Here is a 20523-nt window from a genome sequence, read left to right as displayed (position 1 = left end):
GACTGTGCTGTAGTTAAATTGCAAAATCTCAGTCACTTTATAGACAGCAAATTTATTTCTCACTAATCTGTATGTCCAGCACTGTTGGGTATAGAGTTGTGCTCCACATATTCATTTAGGGATCCAGGATAATTTCAATTCCACCATATCACTATTTTAGAATTCTCTGCCAGGAGGGTGGGGGAAGTTGAGAAAAACACACCACCTCTTTAATTCTCATATGCCATTTCTGTTATACTCTATTGGCTAGAACTAGTCTTCTCTTCCTGACTCTTTCATGTGAACAGGAAAGGAAGAAATTGGAAATTCTGAGCACTAATAATATCTATAACTTACATCTCTGTAAACCATGATCCTTCCCCAGCCAGGAGAGCCCCCATATTCCCTTCTCCCTCTCCCCAAAACAGAATGCATACTTAACAAGCTCAATGAACAGGCAAAGACCTACGCATTATTTTTGAGTCAATCATTTCAATATATTTCTAATTTGCCTTCCAGTGATGAAAAGGATGACTCTCACTCTCATCTGTCCAGAAATGGGAAGTCCCCTACCTTCCTAGAGACATGTCCTATAGCAAGGGGCTCAATGGTTGAGAGGACCACCAGGGAAAATGTCTCCAGCCTGCTACTGCCCCCCATCCCAAGGATAGCCTTAGCTGGGGAGCACTAACACGCACCCACTATTTACCCTCCTCCCAGGGACCCAGACCCACTTAGCCAAGGGACCCATAGATAAATAATTCAAGCCAGGATACGCTGCTGTGCTGCTGCCGTTGCTGGGGGATTTAGTGCATACATCGCTCACGCTCCTCTTGCTGCCACAAGAAAAATTACAAATTGATCCACCAGACGCAACTCCCTGCTCATACTTCTCCTGGGCTGCCATTGCTTCTTCTCTCAATAAGTAATGGCTAAGCTGGTGACAGTAGGATTTAGGTCTGGTATGGGGAGGACGGGGGATGATAAGGCAGTAAGCAGAGAGTATGAGAAGAGCAGACAGGGAGAAGAGGTAAGGCTAAAGAATTAGCTGACCACAGTACAACATGCTGGGCTACCCAACCATGAGCTCCCATGGAGAAATAAGGCAAGCATTTTGCTGCTCAGTGGGCAGGGTCTTTGTCTTCTACCTCCTTTAGAGTAAGAACTTAAATTATTATTAGCCACCATTTCTCCAGCCTTTATTTTGTGTTAAGAACTGTTCTGGATGCTAAATGCAACAACTCTTTTGAACTAATTAGAATTGGGCTTGGCTTGGAGTGACAGAAAACCCCAAATAACAGTGGTTTAAGCAAGATAACTCCAGAGGTTAAGCCATCAGAACCCAGGTGCCTTCTCTCTTGTTGCTCTGCCTGCCTGGCCTCCATTTCTAAAGTCGTTTTATGTTACAAGGTGATGGTTCCAGCTCTAGTCACAATGATAGACTTGCTGCCATCAGGATGGAAGAAGAAAAGAGCATGAGCCCTCTCTGTAGGGCATTTCCTGGAAGGTGCACACACTTCTATTTGTATTCTATTGGCCTGAACTTATTCCCGTGGCTGCATTGGCAAAAGGGAGCCTGGGAAATGTAGTTCTGATTCCCAGCAGCCATCTGGTCAACTAGCATTTGGGAGTTCTAATACTGTAAGAGATACAGAGAGAAAAGTGACTGAGAGACAACGAGCCTCATCAATCATATCATTCAATTCATGACAACTTTTTGAAATAGTACCATTATTAAATGCCTTTAACAGATCAGGTAACTGACACACAAAATTTCTACATGAAACCCCCCAATCAAAATCATTCTTATCTTTTTAAGTTACTTAATAAACATTAGTAACATTCTACTTTGTATTAATATTAAATGTTTAACCATCAGCCACAAGAGACTGAGCTCCGTGATGGAAGGGCTATACATTTAATTCACCTCTCCCTGGTGCTTAATATCATGCTTGACATAAAGAGAATGTTTAGCAAATGAACATTTGTCACATTAGATCAAATGCAGTCTTTTTCTTTGCTCTATCATCATGGCCCTCATTATCAAGGACTTATTAATTAGCTGTTCCATGCACTTAACTCATAACTAAAGATAAATAGACACCAGTATCCACTGTCCAGGAACTTCTCCATTTAAGAGAATTTAAAATGGAAAGTATACTATTCACCTCATTCCCCACCCTGTCATCTGGGGAAATGAGACCCCGATCTCCTGGTGGAAGAAAGAGCCTCTGAAGGCTTTCTAGCCAGGAGGAATGAATTTTTGCCCCCCCAGGGAGAGGAGTGGGGTTGCATCCAAGAACATGAAACTGCAGCTCAGCACGCCTTTAAGACCCGCCACCCCCGGGAGCTGACGAAGCTAAGCAGTTCAGGCAGAGTTCATCTTAAGTGACTCCCTCATCACCCCACTCTCAGCCCATTCTTTGCGGCATTTGCAATTTCTCTGCTCCGGGGGTCAAGTCTCCAGTGTGCCCTCCCTGAGTAATTGTGAAATTATTATGGTTGGTGATTTTAATTTAAATTGGATGGAGAAATGTCATACTGCGGTCGACTCATTTGCTATGGATTTTCACTTAACCAAATTGATTAGTCAACCAACTAGACTTAACTTGAGAGTTGTAATCATTCATTATTAGATCTCATTTTTCCCAACGCGCCCAGATGGTGTCAAGAAATTAAAACTGCAGCAAAAACTTCAGCAGTGTCTTCTCATCAAGGCAGTGGGGGCTGCCTGAGAGGCCTCAGAGACGGGAAAGGCTGTGGAAATCTGTGGAAGTCACAAGGGCCAAGGGCCTGGGCGAAATGTTGACATGGAAGAATGGGCAAGAGAAATGAGGTGGGAGTTCATCAGGAGGGAGCCAGGAGGAATGAATTTTTGCCTCCCCAGGGAGAGGAGCAGTGTTGCACCCAAGAACATGAAACCCAGGAACTGGTCTGCCCGCCTCCCTTCTTCATGTGTCAAACTTCCACTCGCCCTCTCACATAAACCTCTCCTTTGAAACCTTCCACAACTTCCTCAGAGTAATTTCCCAACTTTCCACTCCTATAGTTCACCTCTGTTACAGAAATTTGAATGTTTTCATCTAATTGTTCTTTAAATATCTTTTCTATTTTAACCATAAGCTTCTTAAGGCCAGATTCAGGTTCAATACTGCAGTGTAGCTTCTATCAATGTGCTCAACACATAATAGGCTGTCAATACATCCTTGCCAATGGACTGAATAGTGAATTGGCTAAAAGACAATACCAGGTTTTAGGCATTGGGATGACCTCCATGGCAAAGCAAGACTCATCACTCTGGAGTCTTGAAACTGCCCAACATTGCCCCAAATGGCTTAGCTACTACAGGTAGGAATCCAGCCTAGAGGTTTAGCATGGACCTTAGGCTGAGTGTGACTTACCTGTATGCACTGCCATCCTGTAAAACTAAACTGATCATCGATGGCTTCAATAACACTAAAGGATATAACCAGAAAAATATTGTCAGCCTCTCTGATTCTTCCCTGAACAGACTAACCCAGAACATTATCTTAGAAGGACACTACTGACTGAAACCTGGACAAAAGAGTTCCCACGAGGGCAAGTGCAGCGTCGTGGGCATACAATCTGAGTAATCTGTCACAAGAGTCCAGCTGTTGCTGCCATCTTGAAATTACTAATACTTATTGAACAAAGGGATCTGCATTTTAATTTTGAACAAATTATGTAGCTGATCTTGCATATGGTGGAGGGACTTGAGACCACGTCATAAAAGTAATGGATAAAGACCTAAGGTGTTTCCTGGAGAAGGGAAGCCTCAGTGCGGTAACATCCTGTCTTCCAATGCAGAAAGTCAGTCATGTGGGAAAAGAATAAGGCTGCCTCTGAGCTGTCCCAGGGGACAGAGCCAGACCACTGGGTGTGAAGTCTTGTTCAGACTTGGTGTTAATGTTGGCAGGAGAGGAGGGGGAAGTACTCATCACTGACTAAAATTATTGGGAAAAGGCACCAGGATGGTGTTGTGCAGTCTATGGCCAGAGAAATTCAAACCCTGACTGTATTTGGCATAGAATGTTGTAGAGGTGAAGCATCAGACAGGGGTTGGACTGAAAGATTCACAAAACCCAATCCAGTGCTTTGACTTCATGCATCTGTCTAAGTCCATTTGTGCCACTATAACAGAATTCTGCAGGCTCAACAGAATTTCATTGGCTCCCAGTTTTGAAGGCTGGGGAGACAATATCAAGGTGTCAGCATCTGGTGACGGCCTTCTTGTCACTTCATACCATGTCAGAAGGGATGACAATGGTGAGAGGGCAAAAAGAGAAAGCAAGAGGAAGCAAACCCACTCCTACTATGACAGCATGATTCAATCATCAGGGAGGAACCCTCGGACCCAAATATGTCCTAAAGGTCCTGACTCTCAATAGCATCACAATGGGAGTTAAATGCCAACATGAATTTTGGAGAGGACAAATGTTAAACCACAGCAGTTTCCACAGCTAAGCAAACCCCCTCTTGTTCTTCTTCTTAATTGACATATAATAATCATATATAGTTTTATGGGGTACAGTGTATATTTATTCCATACATGTATACAGTGTGTAATGAGCAAATCAGGATAATTAGCATTTCCATTTCCTTAAACATTTATCATTTCTTTGCATTAGGAAACTTGGAATTCTTTTAGTTCTCTATAAAATGTATAATAAATTGCTATGAACTACAGTCACCCTACTATCCTGTAGAACATTAGATCTTCTTCTTCCAAGGTAACTATATTTTGGTAGCTGTTATCTGACCTTCTTTTATCTCCCCTCCTGCTTACCCTATGAAATTCCCTGTGACTGTCATTCTACTCTCTACTTCTATGAAATAACTTTTCAAACTTATGAGTGAGAACAGGCAGAGTTTTTCTTTCTGTGTCTAACTTATTTCACTTAACATGATGTCCTCAGTTCCATCCACATTGCCCCAAATGGCAGGGTTTTATTCTTTTTTATGGTTAAACAATATTCCATCATGTACTTTTTCTTTCTTTGGTACTGGGGATTGATTGAACCCAGGGCATTCTACCACTGAACTACATCTCCATCCTTTTTCAAAAAATGTTTTATTTTGAGATAGGCTAGCCTCAAACATGCATTCCTCCTGCTTCAGTTACCCAAGTTGCTGAGATTACAGGATACTCCACCTTGCCCAGCTAACATTTTCTTGATCCATTTATCCATTGATGGGCACCTTGGCTGATCCCATATCTGGGCTATTACGAATAGTAGGCCACCCTCTTTCTAAAACAGAAAAGAGCCAAGTGAAAGGGAGCGGAGTGGAGGTGGGGAGAATTGACAGTCTGGGGTAAGTAGATATGGACCTCTGATGCTTGATTTATGACAGGTGCAGCCAGAGGTGGAAGGTGATGGCCTCATAGTTGAAGCTCCCCCTAAGAGCATTCTTGACTGGTTCTTTCCTGATGTCCATGGGGGAGATTTAGCCCCCATGGACAGGGTTACAGGTCAGTGCTTTTCTACCATGCTCCAGCCAACAAACATATTCCAAATGAACTGAATCATCCACCCAAGGCATATGTAGGAGGGAAATGAGCTAGTGAGGAGTGGCTAAAGATAAGTTACACCACGATGGGCCCCCAGAGTTGCCTTTGGTGGCTGTGATCCAGAAAGATCCAGGGAGTCTCAACACATGAAAAATAAGTTCCGGGCCAATCGCTTCCTTCCTGGCTCCTGGAATCATTTTTCCAGCCCTGCTGTCTGCATACCCCATGGGAGCTATTCATTAACGAGGGTGAGAAATGCCTAAATTACACCTCTGGTTCATGTCCAACTCATTCAGATGGTAAGAAAGTGAGATAACTCACTCCCGCATCATTTCGATTATTATCATCGAGTCATTTCCCCTTCAGCACAGAGAAGCCATTGACTAAAGGACCCAAACTGCACCCCTCCCCCCTCATTTCTGCATCCCACACCTGACCTCTGGGTCCCTCCTTTTCATTCCTACATTTTTTTTTTAAATGAACAGATCCTGTGTTTCTCCTTCCTACCTGGACACCTGATCTTATCTGTCTCTGCCTTGTTACAAGATCAACAATATTAAGCGCCTTCCTTTCCATGATCTTTTCCCAGAGGAGGGCTCCCACTCACTGGGGAGATTGACAGTAAAATTGGCACCCGCCTCTTTGCCCCCCCAACCCCCACCACCACTCCAACTTCAGATGGACTCTGAAAACATCATTTAGGGGAAAGGAGAAGGGGGGAGAGAGGAAGGGGTGCTGAACAAAGATTTTATTCAAACTCTTGCATGCTAACATCTCCAAAAAGCTTTTAACAGAGACCATCATTTCCCTCCAAGAATCAATGCATTTTAATTCATACGAAGATATTTGTCTGCTGTTCCCTTCCTTCGAGGCGCAGAAGCGCGTTTAACAAAACAAGTCAGCCTCGCATAGAGACAAACTCGCTGGCTTCTCCCTGAAATTACTGGAAGTTCATTTTCAAAAGCCGTCCTGTTTTCTGGGAATCAATGCATATCAACTAAAATCAATAGCTTCTCCGTGCGGATGGGCTGAGACACCAAACTGATCTAGTGTTCCAGTGCATTTGTATCCAAATCTAGACATTCTCAACAAGTCAATGAATTTAAACGTCTGCCAGTGTCTTTTCACTTAAAACTAATCTGTTTGCTGATCGGACTGTACATTTCCAGGGTGCGTAGTAATATACTCTGTGTGTTTACCAGATCCAATGTACATTAACTCAAATCAAAATATTTCCACTTAAATCGAGTTTGTCCCAACTTCAGCAAGGCTCATGGGAATTAACTCTAGGCCTGATCTCTAAGAGGACAAGGCTCCATTCCCTTCCTCTGGCTCCAGGGGGTGGTCTTACTGGTGTAACTAATAGGTTCTGGAACAAAGTGCTTCCTGCTTCTCTACACCACAAAACTCTAGGATAACAACGAACACTGAGGCATTCATTGGGTCTCCCCCTCTGCCTTCCAAACTCCCCTCTTCTGCTTCTAGAAATCACCTAGGAGAGTCTCTGGGTGGTCATTCCTATATGACATGATGTCCAAGCAAGAACTGTCCCAGCCTGCCACTTGTTGATCACCTGCTAGATTTAAGGCTCCTGGAGATCAAGGGAGTGAAAAGCTGTCCTGATGTCCTGATGTTCTGGTGTATTTTCTCTGCGGTGGAGTGCCTGGTCTATGTTTGCACGGTTAGCCAACAGATGTTTCTGGAGCACCTACTTGTCTAGATTCTATGCCAAGCATAGGGAGCCCATGATGACAAAGTCCAGACAAAGCCCATTCCTTGCCATCCCCTCCAAGAGAAGGGGTCAAGAGAATCAGCACACACACACACACACACAAAAAAAAAACCAATTATTAACTACATGTGTGTGCTAAAGACCATGGGGCTGAGGCGGGGACAAGGTGCTGGAGGAGCAAATAATAGCACCTAAACAAGAAATTGGCAGGTGACAGGGCAGGGGCCATACTTAGAACACACCAGAGTGAGCCAATACTGCCACCTTCGCTTACAATAGTTTATTCACCTTCACAAGTCAGAAGGAGTTTAGTAATTCCTTATACCCCATTTTGCAGATGAAGAAACTGAAACTCACAGGTCGTTCGACAGCTCTGGAAGATAACTGGCAAGTGACACTCATCCTATGGGGACACATCAGCAAGTGGCAGATCCCAGGACTCTCAGACCCAAGGACCCACACTGTTGCCACTATGCCACCCACCTCTAGCAAGTGAAGTGAGTTCACCCAAGTTTTCATGTGTCCCCACCAGCAAGCCAGACACCAGAGGCAGTGGGTGTGTCTGGATTTAGAAGAGGAAGGGAGCTGAGGGCTCAGCGGGTATCAGCCAAGACTTCCTGGGAAACGCAACTCAGGAACCAAGTCAGAGAAGTACTAAGGAAGGGAACAGTCCCAGGCAAGAGGCACATATGGAGCAAATCCACAAAGATAAGAATAAATACTGACCTAGAGGGGAGGAGTGAGGAGACCAGCTGAGGCTCCGCAAGTGGCTTCGGGTAGGGGAGTCACAGGAGATGAACCTGGAGAGGGAATGTGACCCAGGTTCTGGAACATCTTGACCCTCTCACTACAGTTGTGCCTTTGATTGGCTCCCAGGACCCACAGCTGCTGCTGGTCTTCCAGAAGCCAAGAGGGGCCAAGAAAGCACGGCAGGCCCCTAGGCCAACCTAATCCAGACCTCCCTCCGTTCAGCAGGGTCCCTCTTCCTCAGCTACCCAATATACTAGCAGCCTGGGGGATGCTGCAGAGGGAGGCTGCTCCCAGCCGCAGCCTCAAGGCATCACCATGGAGACACTACACAGGCGCCAGCCACACAAAAGGAGCTGAGAGGCTCCTAGCTCACCTGGGACCTCAGCTAAGGAGGAGGTGGTAACAGTGTTTCATTTTCTCTCTTCTTCTTGCTCTCTCTCAAAAAAGAAGAGGGCATTTTCATGGACAAACAAACCCCATCCTGCCCCTCCAAGGAGGTGGGGAAGCCCTTCCAGGGTGGCTGACCTCTTTCTGAGAGAAGAGAGAGCCCCAGGACATTCATGGAAGAGAAAAGGGGTGGACGGGCCAAAGGGAAGTCCCTGGTTGTCCCACTGTCTCCCATCCCGTGCAGGGCCAGCTCGGGGTCATGTAAATGTAACATGAGTGTACGTTGAAAACTTCACACTCGCTCACTTTGGACTTTTATAATTGACTATGAGGCTGGATCTTTTATAAGAGGATAAATAACACCCACTGGGATCTCCAATGTCTTCAGCCCCATCCCCACTCAATGGTCCCATCATGGATCAAGATCCCATCACAGCTGGCCCCCACCCAGCAACTTCGGAACCCTGCCTGCATGAGGAAGGACCAGGTGTGTCCTCTGGATGGTGGGAAGGGACAGAGGAGGAAAAGGCCAAGGTGCCAGGAAACCCGGGAACAGGCAGGGCCACTGGATGTGGAAAGAAAGGCTGTTGCCTGTGAGCAGAAGGGAGGCGCTGGCTTGCTCCTGGCAAGCAATCTTCACACACGCATTGTCGTTCTCCTCTGCAAAGGGGTGAGAAGAGGGGTGGGGGAGAGGTGGCGCCAAGAGAGGGAGCAAGCAGAGAGGTGAGAAATCCAGCATCTTCAGACCTGCCCACACTGCTGGCTCCTCCGCTGCGTACAATACTTCATCTCACAGTCATTAGAGAGAGCCCGCAGGATGGATGGGAGCCGGACACCCCGAAGGGTGGGAAATGAAGAGAAGAGATGCAGACGGGAGATAGACGTGCGCCTGAACATCCAATATCTTGAAAGAGACGGGCACCAGCCTGGTGCTGTCCCAGCCCCCAAGACCCGGATTCCTGGGAGTGGCCAGTGGACAAGCTCCAGTGTCACTCCAAAATCCCAAGTGCACTAGTGGACGAGCTGAGTGTCACCCCAAAAGCCCAGGGGCACCAGTGGCCAACGCCCCCATGTCTGCTCTGAAGTCTGTTACTCTTTCTCTTTTCTCCCATAACAGAAAGGGACTCAACTTCCCCTACAGTTCGATGCAGACCCTTCTAGTTCATGATCAAAGAGCTGTAAAGTGGGAGGGGGGAGTCAGGCGCCGTCTTGGTAGGTGGAGTGCTTGCTACCAGCAGCGTGAATTAGCTCCAGCCTGCTCCATCTTGCAAATGCTCCCATTGCACTCGAGTAAAAGCCAAAGTGCTTCCATTGAGGCCTCATAAAACACCCCTCCAACACATTACCTCTCTGAACTCACTGGGTATACTGCCTCGCACCTGCTCTCTCCCATGCTCAGGGCCAACTCCATACTCATCAAACACATCAGACACTTTTGGGGCTCAGGACCTTTGTACCGGCTTCACTCCGCCTGGAACACACAACCTGCATACCTTTGTACCTCATTCCCTAAGGCCTCTTTCAGCCCTTCTTGGTCACCCTATCTAAAACTGCAGCCAATCCCCAAATTCCTAAACCTCTTCCCACATTTGTTTTTCTTAGCTTTTACCACCATCTTGATTTGTTTATTGACCCCGTTGTTTGTCTCCATCCCTCATCGGAGTTCACACTCCCTTTAAGGTGGAGTTTTTTGACTCTTTTGTTCACTGTTGTATCCTTGGCACCTAGAAGCATCTTAGCAGATGATAGGGCTCAATAACTATTCATCAAGTGAAAGAAACATCCTTACCACTGCCCCCTTGACTTCCACTCAAACCTGTATAAGCAGCACCCCCCTCTAAATGCCTCTGAAGGTACCAACCTTCCTGAAGAATTATTTGTCCTTTGGATCCAATTGAGCCTGAACAGGTGCAAGATGGCAGGGACCAACAAAATGAGGATCCAGAGAGGCCAGTGTGTGGATGGGAGAGACAATCTGGGTGGCAATCTCCAACGGCCACCACAATGTGCAAACAGCAAATTGGACTTGCTCACTAGTGTCTCTTGCAGTGAGGACATACATGCTTGCACACATGTACACACACACAACTCAGTTTCCTCCCCTGGTCATTGAGACCTGAGGGGAAAAGCCTCAGAGTCAGCAGACTTGGGTTCTAGTCCCTGAGCCATCACCCTCAGGCCCTGTACCCTTCACCATCAGCAGTGACATCTCTCAGTAAGGGTCCAGGGTGGTGCCAGGTGTGAGCACTTTGTACCAATCATCTGCTGAAAAGCACCCTTAATGCCTGCACAACTTGCTGTTTGCTGCCTAAAGCTGGTGTGTGTGTGGTGGGGGGGAGCATGCAGTAATGAAGCAGCAAGTGCTCTTTGTGGTGGGCGGAGTGATCACCACCCAGAATGCAAACCACAAGGCAAAGCATCAAATGGTTCTAGCTGGGTTGATTTCCCGCTGGAGTAGACGCCTTTTGCAAATCTGGATTAATAATGAGTGCCAGGCGTGGGTGCAGTCCCCATCTACCTACCCCTGGGCTGATCTGGTAAGCCCAAGGACAAGGGCCCTCTCCTGTTTCCAGCTGACTGGCAGGTGCCTATGATGCTGGGAAGGTGGCCTGGGCCTGGAAGGTGCTGGCCAGAGCCTGCCTGGCTTCAGCCAGCACCCTTTGCCAGCTGGGCTAACTGGGCATTATTTATAATTGAGCTTATCGTGTGCGACTCTCACTGTCACTGTCGGTTAGAACCATTTGATGTCGTTGAGCCTTTGGAAAAAGGAGAAGAGTGGAAGGGAAGAGGCAAAGGCAAGAGAAACAAAAGGAGTTTCGTAGCAGGACTTCAAAAAAGCCAAGTGTTTGAAAAGATCTTTGCAAAGGTTCTGACCTACTTTGCATGCGGATAAGCCATCTTCTTTGCTTTAAAAGAAAAAAAAAATCCCGCACAAAGTGGCCACAGCTCTATTCAGGAGAGCCAGGGCTGTGCTGCAGAAAGGGGCTGTAGTGCTGTAATCAGAGGCCATTTAGGAGCCATGATTTGGGTAATTATATAAGATTTCAGCTTCTCTTCTTCCAGGGCCATGCGTAGCCCTGGAAGATGGGGTTGCCAGAGCGAGACAGCCAGGGCTGAGACAGTCAGTGCACAGCAAGCTGAGCTGCAGGAAGCCAACCTCTGTGCTCTAAGTGAGTCACACCCCGACCAGGTGCAGACCTGGCTCTGACACCTCCAGGCTGCACAGCCTTGGGCTAACTTTTTCCATTATATGCCCAAATGCATCCATGTGCGCAAGTAGACATTCTCAGTCCAGTGCCTAGCACATATTAGGTGCTCAATAATGGTGACTGTCCTCTCTGTTTTCTAGAATGAGTTGAGAGGAGGAATCCCTTCCTGCTCTTGGACCAACCAAGGGGCCAGCTCCACAGCTGAAGACACCCATCCTGAAGAGGGCCCCAGGGAGTCTGACATCAGAGCAACAGGAAGTGTGGGTGAGGCACAAGGACATTCTGCAGAAAGCAGGTGGCAGTGGGGACCATCCTCTTCCACCCTACCACTCCTGTTTATGGCTTTATAACCCCAATGGTCTAAAGAGTTCAACACCCTGAATTAGGACTGCTAACCATATTTAAGGAAAATGAGAGGAATTGAGATAGCGATTAGAAAGAACTGAGGAGGAGGATTACTGAAAGGCTGGGTTCAGTTGTCTTAATTGTCATTTAAATAATGCATGGCATTATTAATCCTCATAACAATCCGATGAGGTTGGCACTGTTAGGCAATATTACCATTCCCATTTTGCAGATGAGGAAACTGAAGTTTTGAGAGAGTACGTTGTTTATAGTCCCACAGCTAGTCCGTGGGGCCTGTGTCCGAATGAAGAGTCTGGGCTCTCAGCAGCTTTATATTATCTCCAAAGCCTCTGCTTGCTTACACTCAATGAATATGTGATGAGCACCCGATGTGGGTGCCGGGCTCCATCTCAGGCACTGAAGATGCAAAGACCAACACCAACCACCACAAGAGTCGGCCCTGGTGGCGCCCTCAGAATCAGTATTAGGTGGGGTGTCAGCACCACGTCCCGGCCTACTCCCTGCAAGGTGTGAGCCTGCTTCAGAATGTACTCAGAGGATGCAAATCAGCCCTTCTAATCTCAGTCAAATTCAAGCGTCGGAGGGTAGGTCAATCTCTTTTGAAAATCTAATCATTTCATGAATTCCAAACAAAGATGAAATTAATTGTGGATTATCCTTTGGCTTTAGGTTACCGTGGCCTCTGAATGCAGTTATGGAAAGCTCCTCTGCAAAGGGGCTACAGCTGTCTCCCTGGGCCCTGGTCCGCAGAGCTCTTGAGCATTAACCTTCCTGAAACCTGTGCAGGCCCCTTGATGGGGCTCCCATGACTGCCCTGGGGTACAGATGGGTCCCCCTGCCCTCATCCCTTTGCTTCTCATCTAGGGGGCATCTGATCCAATGAGAGCACAGAAGTGCCAGAGCTTGGGTAATCTCTAACCTTCCAAATTCTGGCAGACTCAGCCCCCAAATAAAGAATGCCCCAACATGGAAGCTCGGGGTACATGAGCAAGGATGTCCCAAGCTAAGAAATGCACATGATTCTTGATCCAGAGTTTTTTCAAGGAATTATATAAAATTCTTACACACTCTGCACTGACATATGCATAAGAATGCATGGCTCAGCACTGCTTATAACAATAAAAAAGCTCACAATTACCTATGATGATGGAATCATGAAACAACACCATGGTACAGCTATACTTCAGAATACTAGACGGCTGTGAAAAAGAATGAAGAGAAATAATAGACACCAACATGAAGTTTTCAAGATAAATTCAGTAAAAAACAAAACAAAACAAAAGTAAGCTGCAAAACAATATGCTTGGTATAGTATTATATTTAAATAAACAAAATCTGTGTATGGGGGAGCATATATAATTTCAACTAGGATACATATATCCTCCCTTGTAACACACGGCTTGCAGAAGAATAAATCCCCAGCTTTTGACAGCTTCCCCTTGGCCTGGTTCTCTCTCTGAACCAGATGGAAAGAGTTGAAAGATTCTAAAAGAAAAAGACTAGTTGGGCCCTTGACCACAAATGACCACAATCTTATCTTAGTCCTTAACTCCCTGGCCTCCCCAACTGCACCTGAGGGCATTGGGGTTGAAGGATGGGAGGGGTGTCAGTTCCTGGAAACCAGCCCCATTCTAGCCTCTTTCCTTGGAATTGCCTGAATGCTCCCACCTACCCTGGAGGGGATCCCCTGGTCTCTTAGCCCCTGCCCCACCCAACTCTACCCACCTGTGAGAGGATCAAGGCCAAGTCCATGATGTTAGCCAGTGGCAGTCATAGCAGCTTACCCTTGGAAGATCCAGTGGGGACAGAATGTAGACAAAACGCAGCTCCCAGGATGTGCCTCTCGGGGACAGATTGCACAGTTGCAGCCCTTGACCCCCGTGACCCTGTTGCAGTGAGAAGCCCTAGCTCCTGGCCCAAGGAAAATGCAGGTCTCCAGGCTAGCCCTTCCTGATCTGTTCTGTGGCCCAAAGAAATAGTTTGCTTTAACTGATCATGAAAAAAAAATCATATCATCTTCAACAATTCCAAAAAAACCTCCTATTGTCTTCATCGTATCTCACAGTAAGTTACATTGGGTAGATATGAGGATCCCATTTATAGGTGAGAAACAGTGGTCTGTGGCCACACAGAGTCAAGGGCAGAAATAAAATCCACAAAAACTGACTCTTGTTCCTGACTCCTTTTCCCACAAACCAGGCCTGGCCTCAGCAGGGCGGTCCTTCTCTGACTCAGGCAGCAAGACTACACTGCCAAGATTATCCCTGCGACTGTCTAATGGCACCAAAGGGATTGGACCACAAGAAAGTCTTTAGAAAAGGAAGTTAACGCTTTTCCAAAGGCTTAGAATAATAGAATATTCAAGATTCCCTGATCCTGTTATTTTACATTGAGAGATGTGGGATCTGGAGAGGTTAAGCAACTTGTCCAAGGTCACAACGCAAACAGACCTAGAGTTTGCCCTTGGGTTGGACCCAAGTACCTGATTGTGGGCTCACAGGAGCTCAGCTCTTGCCCTCCCTCCTGGCAGAGCCGGGGCAGGGCCAGGGTGGATGGCATTTTCTCGCCAGTCATCTTGGAGCATATGGCAGGACAGGGGGAGAGGCAACTTTGCACTCCTCTCGCTCATTCGCACATGCCTCCTGCAGCAGCAGAGATGTGTGAAGGATTTTCAGTGAGAAGATTGTAAGTGCCTGACAGTGCTCTGTGATGAACCCCACCCCCTCCAGGCAGGCCTGCTCAGACGATGCCGGGGAACAGGGCAGAGGAGGAAGACATCCCACTCGTGCCCCAGCTGGAAACTCATAAGTAGGGATGGAATTTGGGGTCCCCACTGCAGCCTCTACTTCTTCAGTCCCTTCTCTATGCTAATCTGAACTCAAGCTCTGAGACATCCTGAGAAGAGCCCTGGATGGGAGTCCAAGAGGTCCAAGTGTCAGCCTCAGCTCCGAACCTATTCCTGGGAAGCCTTGGCCAAGTCACCTAAATACTCAGGTGTCTGTGGCCCCATCTAGGAGGGAGGCAATTGGACCAGGTCAGCTCCACCACACCATGCTGTGCCATTGTGGGAAGAAGAGAATGAGAGAAGTGAAAATGTAGACCTCTGAAAGACATCGGCTGAACGGCAGGCAGCACATAGCCTTCCTGAATCACCCACTGCATTCTGGAAGCCCAGCTCGGGGCTCCCACAGCCTTCCCTTTGATCCTCACAACAATCTTTGAGATACTATAATTATCTTCATTTTCTAAATGATGCAACTGAGGCTCAGAGACATTAAGTAATTGTTTGAGGTCATACAGCTTATAATCAGGGAAGTTACAACTCTCTGGCTTCTCTCCCTCACGCTCCCATTGCACCCACCACACACACACACACACACATGCTGCCTGGAGCCTGAACCTTCCAGCTGGTGTCTGCACAGACGCAGTAAAGACTCCCTCCTTCCCTGGTCAGCCTCTAGGACTAGCTCTCCTCCCTGGTCAGCCTCTAGGTCGAGCCCTCCTCCCTGGTCAGCCTCTAGGACTAGCTCTCTTCTGATATCAGTGTGGCCCTAACTTTCTGGCGCATTCCCAACTTCATAGGTTCTTGCCAGAGCACAAGTTCCAATTCTTGCTGCAGAGGAAATGGCTCCATTCCCCATGATCTCATTATTCCCTTCCTACCTTTTGCCCCAAATCTTCCTCTGGCCTCCTCCAGGCTCCTGCTCGTTCTGCCTCCAGCTGGTGGCCTTCCTGGATCCCCCACCTTCTCACCCACTCCATGCTCTCTCTTGCCTCTTCCTGCTCCTCTGATTTTAATTCCCTTCCCACTGTCCATTCTGGGCTTCTTGGGCTCCTGGCTCCTGGGCATGCTGATGCCTCCAGTCTCTCTTGGTGTTGTGGAAGTGCCATCTCCTTCCTCGATATCTTCCTGAATATGAAGTTTGGCCTTGGGGACCCAGTGAGGGGCTGATTGGTGGCCACTGCGGCTCCCACAACTAGCACCTGGTGAAACAATAGATGGGAACAGGCATCCATGCAGGTTCAGCAATGGCGACTTAAAAAGTCGGATGGGGACAGGGACAGGGTCCCCTGGGTAATGGAGAGAAGAGGAATTTTCAGGGGGAGCAGAAGATGACTGAGGCTATGGGGGAGATTGGGGGTGCCTCCAGGAGGGTGGGTGTGTAGGTAGGGGTGTGTGTGTGTGTGTGTGTGTGTGTCTCAGAGAGAGAGAGAGAGGGAAACAAGAGAGTAAAAACTCTCATTTCAAACACTAGCTTTTGAAGTGATAGAGGGATTTTCAAGTGAAAATCTGTCTGGGAGGTTAGAAAATGGGCGTGAGCACCAAGACCAAGTGTGGGCCAGGGGCCAGGGGCCCTGGTTATGCCTTGAACACTGAGCTATCTGAGGCACAGACCAAGTCTGCACGCCCCAGCTGAACCCACCCCACCAGGGGCCTGTTCCACAGGCCTCCATGCAAGCAAAGTTGCTGAATGAAGGCAAATGTTCCTCCCAAGAGTGGCCCCTATGCAGACCCCCAGGGTGGCCACAGTCACCATGTAATCACTAATGACAAGGCAGAGGTGTGAGACAGACCCCATAGGCAGTGGCACTGAGGGTGGTCATCAGGGTCAGCCAGAGCCACGGGAACTGAGGACGGGAGGAGCACAGGGAAGGAAGTGCGGAGATGACAGGTGACCTTGGAAGAGGCTCAGCAGGCAGAGGACTAGCAGGGAATGAATGGGAAGTGGCAATGGGGACTTAGTGGGGAGAGAGAGGGAGAGGCGGGTAATCAAACGTTAGCTGGGAAAGGTAGTCAGAAAGGTCACGATTGGTTGGTGCTTTGTTGCACTCAACTGACACTTACTGGATGCCCATTATATGCTGGGCTCTGTGCCAGGCAGTGGCACCCAGGGATGACTAAAATCACTGCACACGGCAGCAGGAGGGAAGCCAGCACTCATGATCCAGGGGTGCCGCCCCTCTGGGAGATAAGAAAGGGCCCTGAAGATGCCAGGACAGTTAGCATGGTGCCTGGGCGGGAGGTCCACGCGGGAGACAGAAGCCTCTCCATGCCACAACCCAGCTGCCTTCAGTCTTCATCAGAACCTCCAGACAACACGTCTGCTTCTATGGCCTTAGAGCATTCTAGAGCCCAGGCAGGACGAGAGAGTGTGGCCAACCCTCTCCCTGGCTCTTAATCCCTTTCTCCTTGTGGCAGAATTTCTCCCAGATCAGGGAACACCATCTATGTGATATCCCCTGTCCCCCACACACATGTGCATGCATGCACACGTGCACACATACAAGGGAGCACACAGCATTGCAGCTTAAGAGCAGCAAGCACAGAAAGCAGAGACACTTCTACCCTGGAGAGTGCCTCTGAGCAGATGTGGCGGGTGGGGAGGAGGGGAAGCAGCCCCCTGCACCTCCAGAGTCTCTGTCCCCTCTCCAAAAGAAGAAAGGCACCTTCCCTTCCCCTGCCTGTCCCCAAATCAATCCCGACATCTCCTTAAATCGAAGTCAGCCACAATGAAAGGGTGGTGCAGAATTTTGTTTACCAATCCTGGCGTCTAATTAAAATTAGCTGATGGTTCTTCTAGTTGGTTTTTGTTCTGACTATTTTTAAGCCGGAGCTGCTAGATCAGTGCAGCCACTAGTAAGCTGTCAAATCAAATTTTCAAAAGCAAATTGCTTTTATAATTAATTTAATTATTATTACGGCTCCCAGTTTTGTGTGGCCTTAATGAACACAATCAGGTTTCACCCTCTGCCAACCCCCCCGCCACACTCAGCACCCCCTCACTTCCCCAGACCCACCTCCCACCTCTCCGATCCAACATGGGCAAATGGAAGGGGAAGGAAGAAGAAAAGCAGACACATCTGAGCCCCTTCCCCTCCCCCAGTAGCCACCTCCCCACTCACACCCTCGCCCTCAGAGTGAGTAATTAAACTTGGGTTCCCTGTTATGGAATCAATGGTACATGTTTTAATTACCCCCGAGCCTACCCAGGCATCCTCACACCCCCGCCCAAGCCTGTGAGTCTGTGTGGGTTGGGGGGACAGTTGAGAGAGAGAGAAAGCTCTTCTATGACAGTGACAGCGGTCTGTCACCTGGGGTCTGGCATTCACTGGGGAACTGTCAGTTACTAAGGAAACTAAGAGGGAGAGAGGAAGGGAGAGAGGCGGTTAGATCCAATTTTGGGTGGCAAGTATGAGGCATAAAGATTTCGGCCCCTCCGTACAACCTAGCCCGAGTGAAATCTTGGGGGCTGGGCAGGGGGCTGATACAGACAAGTCAACACCAGGAGGTCACCCCTCTCAGGAGCCCAAGGCAGGGCAAGGGGCTCAGATGCAGCAAGCACCCAGCTGTGTGCATGCATGTGTGTGCATGCATGAGTGTGCGTGTGTGTGTGTGTGTGTGTGGGTGTGGACCGTCCAAGTGCACTCAGCTGCTCATCCCCAGGTCTGGGTACACCTGCTTGTGTGTTTGGGGCATTTCTCGATTTTTTTTCCTTCTTCCTTGGTTTGCAATTTATCTCATTCCCATCGTTTCCTTTGTTGTTTTTTTGTTCTTCTATTATTTTTTTCTTTTCCTTTCTCTTTCTATGCGTGCCTCTCCCTCCCTCCCCCCATTTATTCTTCTGTCTTCCTCTTTCCCTGTATCCCTCCACTCCTTTTTACTCTGTTTGTTCCTACTCCCTCCTCCGGTGCCCGTCTCTCCCTGCCTCTGCTTTGATTCCTTTGTATCTTGTGGGTCTCATTCAGACTTTTTTCTGTGGAACCCTACGCATGAGAGACCCCAGCCAAAGCCTGAGCACCAGTGCCCTATATGACTCCCCAGGTGTGTGTGGCTCCTGCCCACAGAGGCAGGGTCCAGGCAGGAGCTGGCATGGTATGTCAGGGAAGAGAGCCTCAGTCAGGTGCTGCAGGGACAGGGAACAGAGTCCACAACCCACACAAGCCATTGCTGTTTCTGTCACTGGAATTGAAGGCAAAGTAGAGACCAAGAGAGGGGCGAGGACTGGGGTCGGGAGGGAATGAAGCCACTCCAGGCCAGGGGAGCACAGAGCAAGGCCCAGGAGACAGGGCTGGTCTCTGGGACTCCAGACTTTTGGGAGGGCACAAAGATGCCACAGAAAGAGGTGAGTGAGTCACCAGCCTTGATTTAACATGGGCCTGGCTGGTGACAGGGCAGGGCATTCTGGATGCCACTCAGGAATTCTAGGAGGCCCCAGGCTCCAGGAAGAATCTGTCCTGCCTGAGACAGTGGTGCCAGGTGTGGGTGAGCCTCCCCTGTCTTCCAAAGACCCCAGGCTTTCCACTTGTTCCCAGCAGGCTCAGGCCGGGACTGTACCAACACCCCTTTCTCTCCCTACGGTCTCTTCCTTTCATCTCTCATTCTCAACTTTTCTCCTTGGCATTCGGGTCTTTTCCTGTCCCATCCTGGTACAGAGAGGGTCCTGGGCTCAGGGGCAACTGGACCCTGATTCCAGGGGTTCCTGGGGAAAGCCCAGGGCACAGAAGGGACCACACTACTTCCCACAGAGGTCAGAGGGTAGGGGCAGTGCCTTGTAAGAAGGTCCAGGTGGCAGATGTGGGGCAGGTGAGGTACTGCAATAATGAGGTATTGGCCTTGCCTACAAACAGGGCCAGCCGGCTAGGAGTTACCTTTCCCTCCAGAACCAGGGTCCTGAGAATGGCTCCAAAGATATTAGGTCCCTTTCTGCTCCATTGGCCTTCCACCCAACCCACGTACAAACCCAAGGGAAGCAAGTCAGCCCTCCCTACTCCAGGGGGCGCTCGCTATCCAAACACCTGGCATCAGCCTGGAGGCTCTTACAGGGAATGGAGTTGCTCTTGGAACCAGAATCCACAGGAACCCAATGCCAATTTAAGAAGTTTCAACCCCGCTTCCGAAGCCACACACACTGGTCTCAACAATCACAGGACCGCCGGTTGATTTGGCATCCTCCGACCCCTCTGGCCATTGCCAGGTAAATGCTCCGGACAAGTCATCTATGTAGAGCAAGCCTGCCACCTGGTGGTGAGGCCACCCAACTACAGGCTGGGGCTCCTGAGGGTGGCTCTGTCCAGCGCTTTGGGTCTGCAGCCTGGGTGCCCTCTGGCTCCTCCAGTGCCAACCCCTGAAGGCAGCGCCATCTCATTGAGACAGCACAGTGCCCCTCCAAAGGCCTTTCTAGGCTGTTCTGAAAGAATTTGTAGAAGAAGAAAAACAGAAGATAGGGGTCTCAAGGGCTAAGGTGGGGGGTCTGTGGAGATGGCCTGAATGACTATGTTTTAGGCTTCTAAGCCTACTTCTGTATCTCTTCCCTGTACACTGACGAGAAAAAAGCGTTCAGGGCAGTGGAGAGGCCAGAACCTGGAGATTGCACCTGTGGATCCACCACTGCCTACCAATGGGGCAGATGGTGGCTCCTTCTGTGGACACAAAGCCCCTCCACAGGAGCAGGGACACAGACAAGCCAGAGATGGCCCTGGTCTCAAGAGTTCACGAACTAGAGCCAAGGTGGATCCAACAGAGCCGACTCATGGATTGATGGCACAGGGCAGGAAGGGCCTTGGAGTCA

This window comes from Marmota monax, unplaced genomic scaffold, assembly GCF_021218885.2.
Source record: "Marmota monax isolate L192 unplaced genomic scaffold, Marmota_monax_Labrador192_F-V1.1 WCK01_AAM20220418_F8-fsc00081, whole genome shotgun sequence".
Lineage (NCBI taxonomy): Eukaryota > Metazoa > Chordata > Mammalia > Rodentia > Sciuridae > Marmota > Marmota monax.
The sequence above is the reverse complement of the archived record's forward strand: the minus strand, read 5'-3'. Positions refer to the sequence as shown.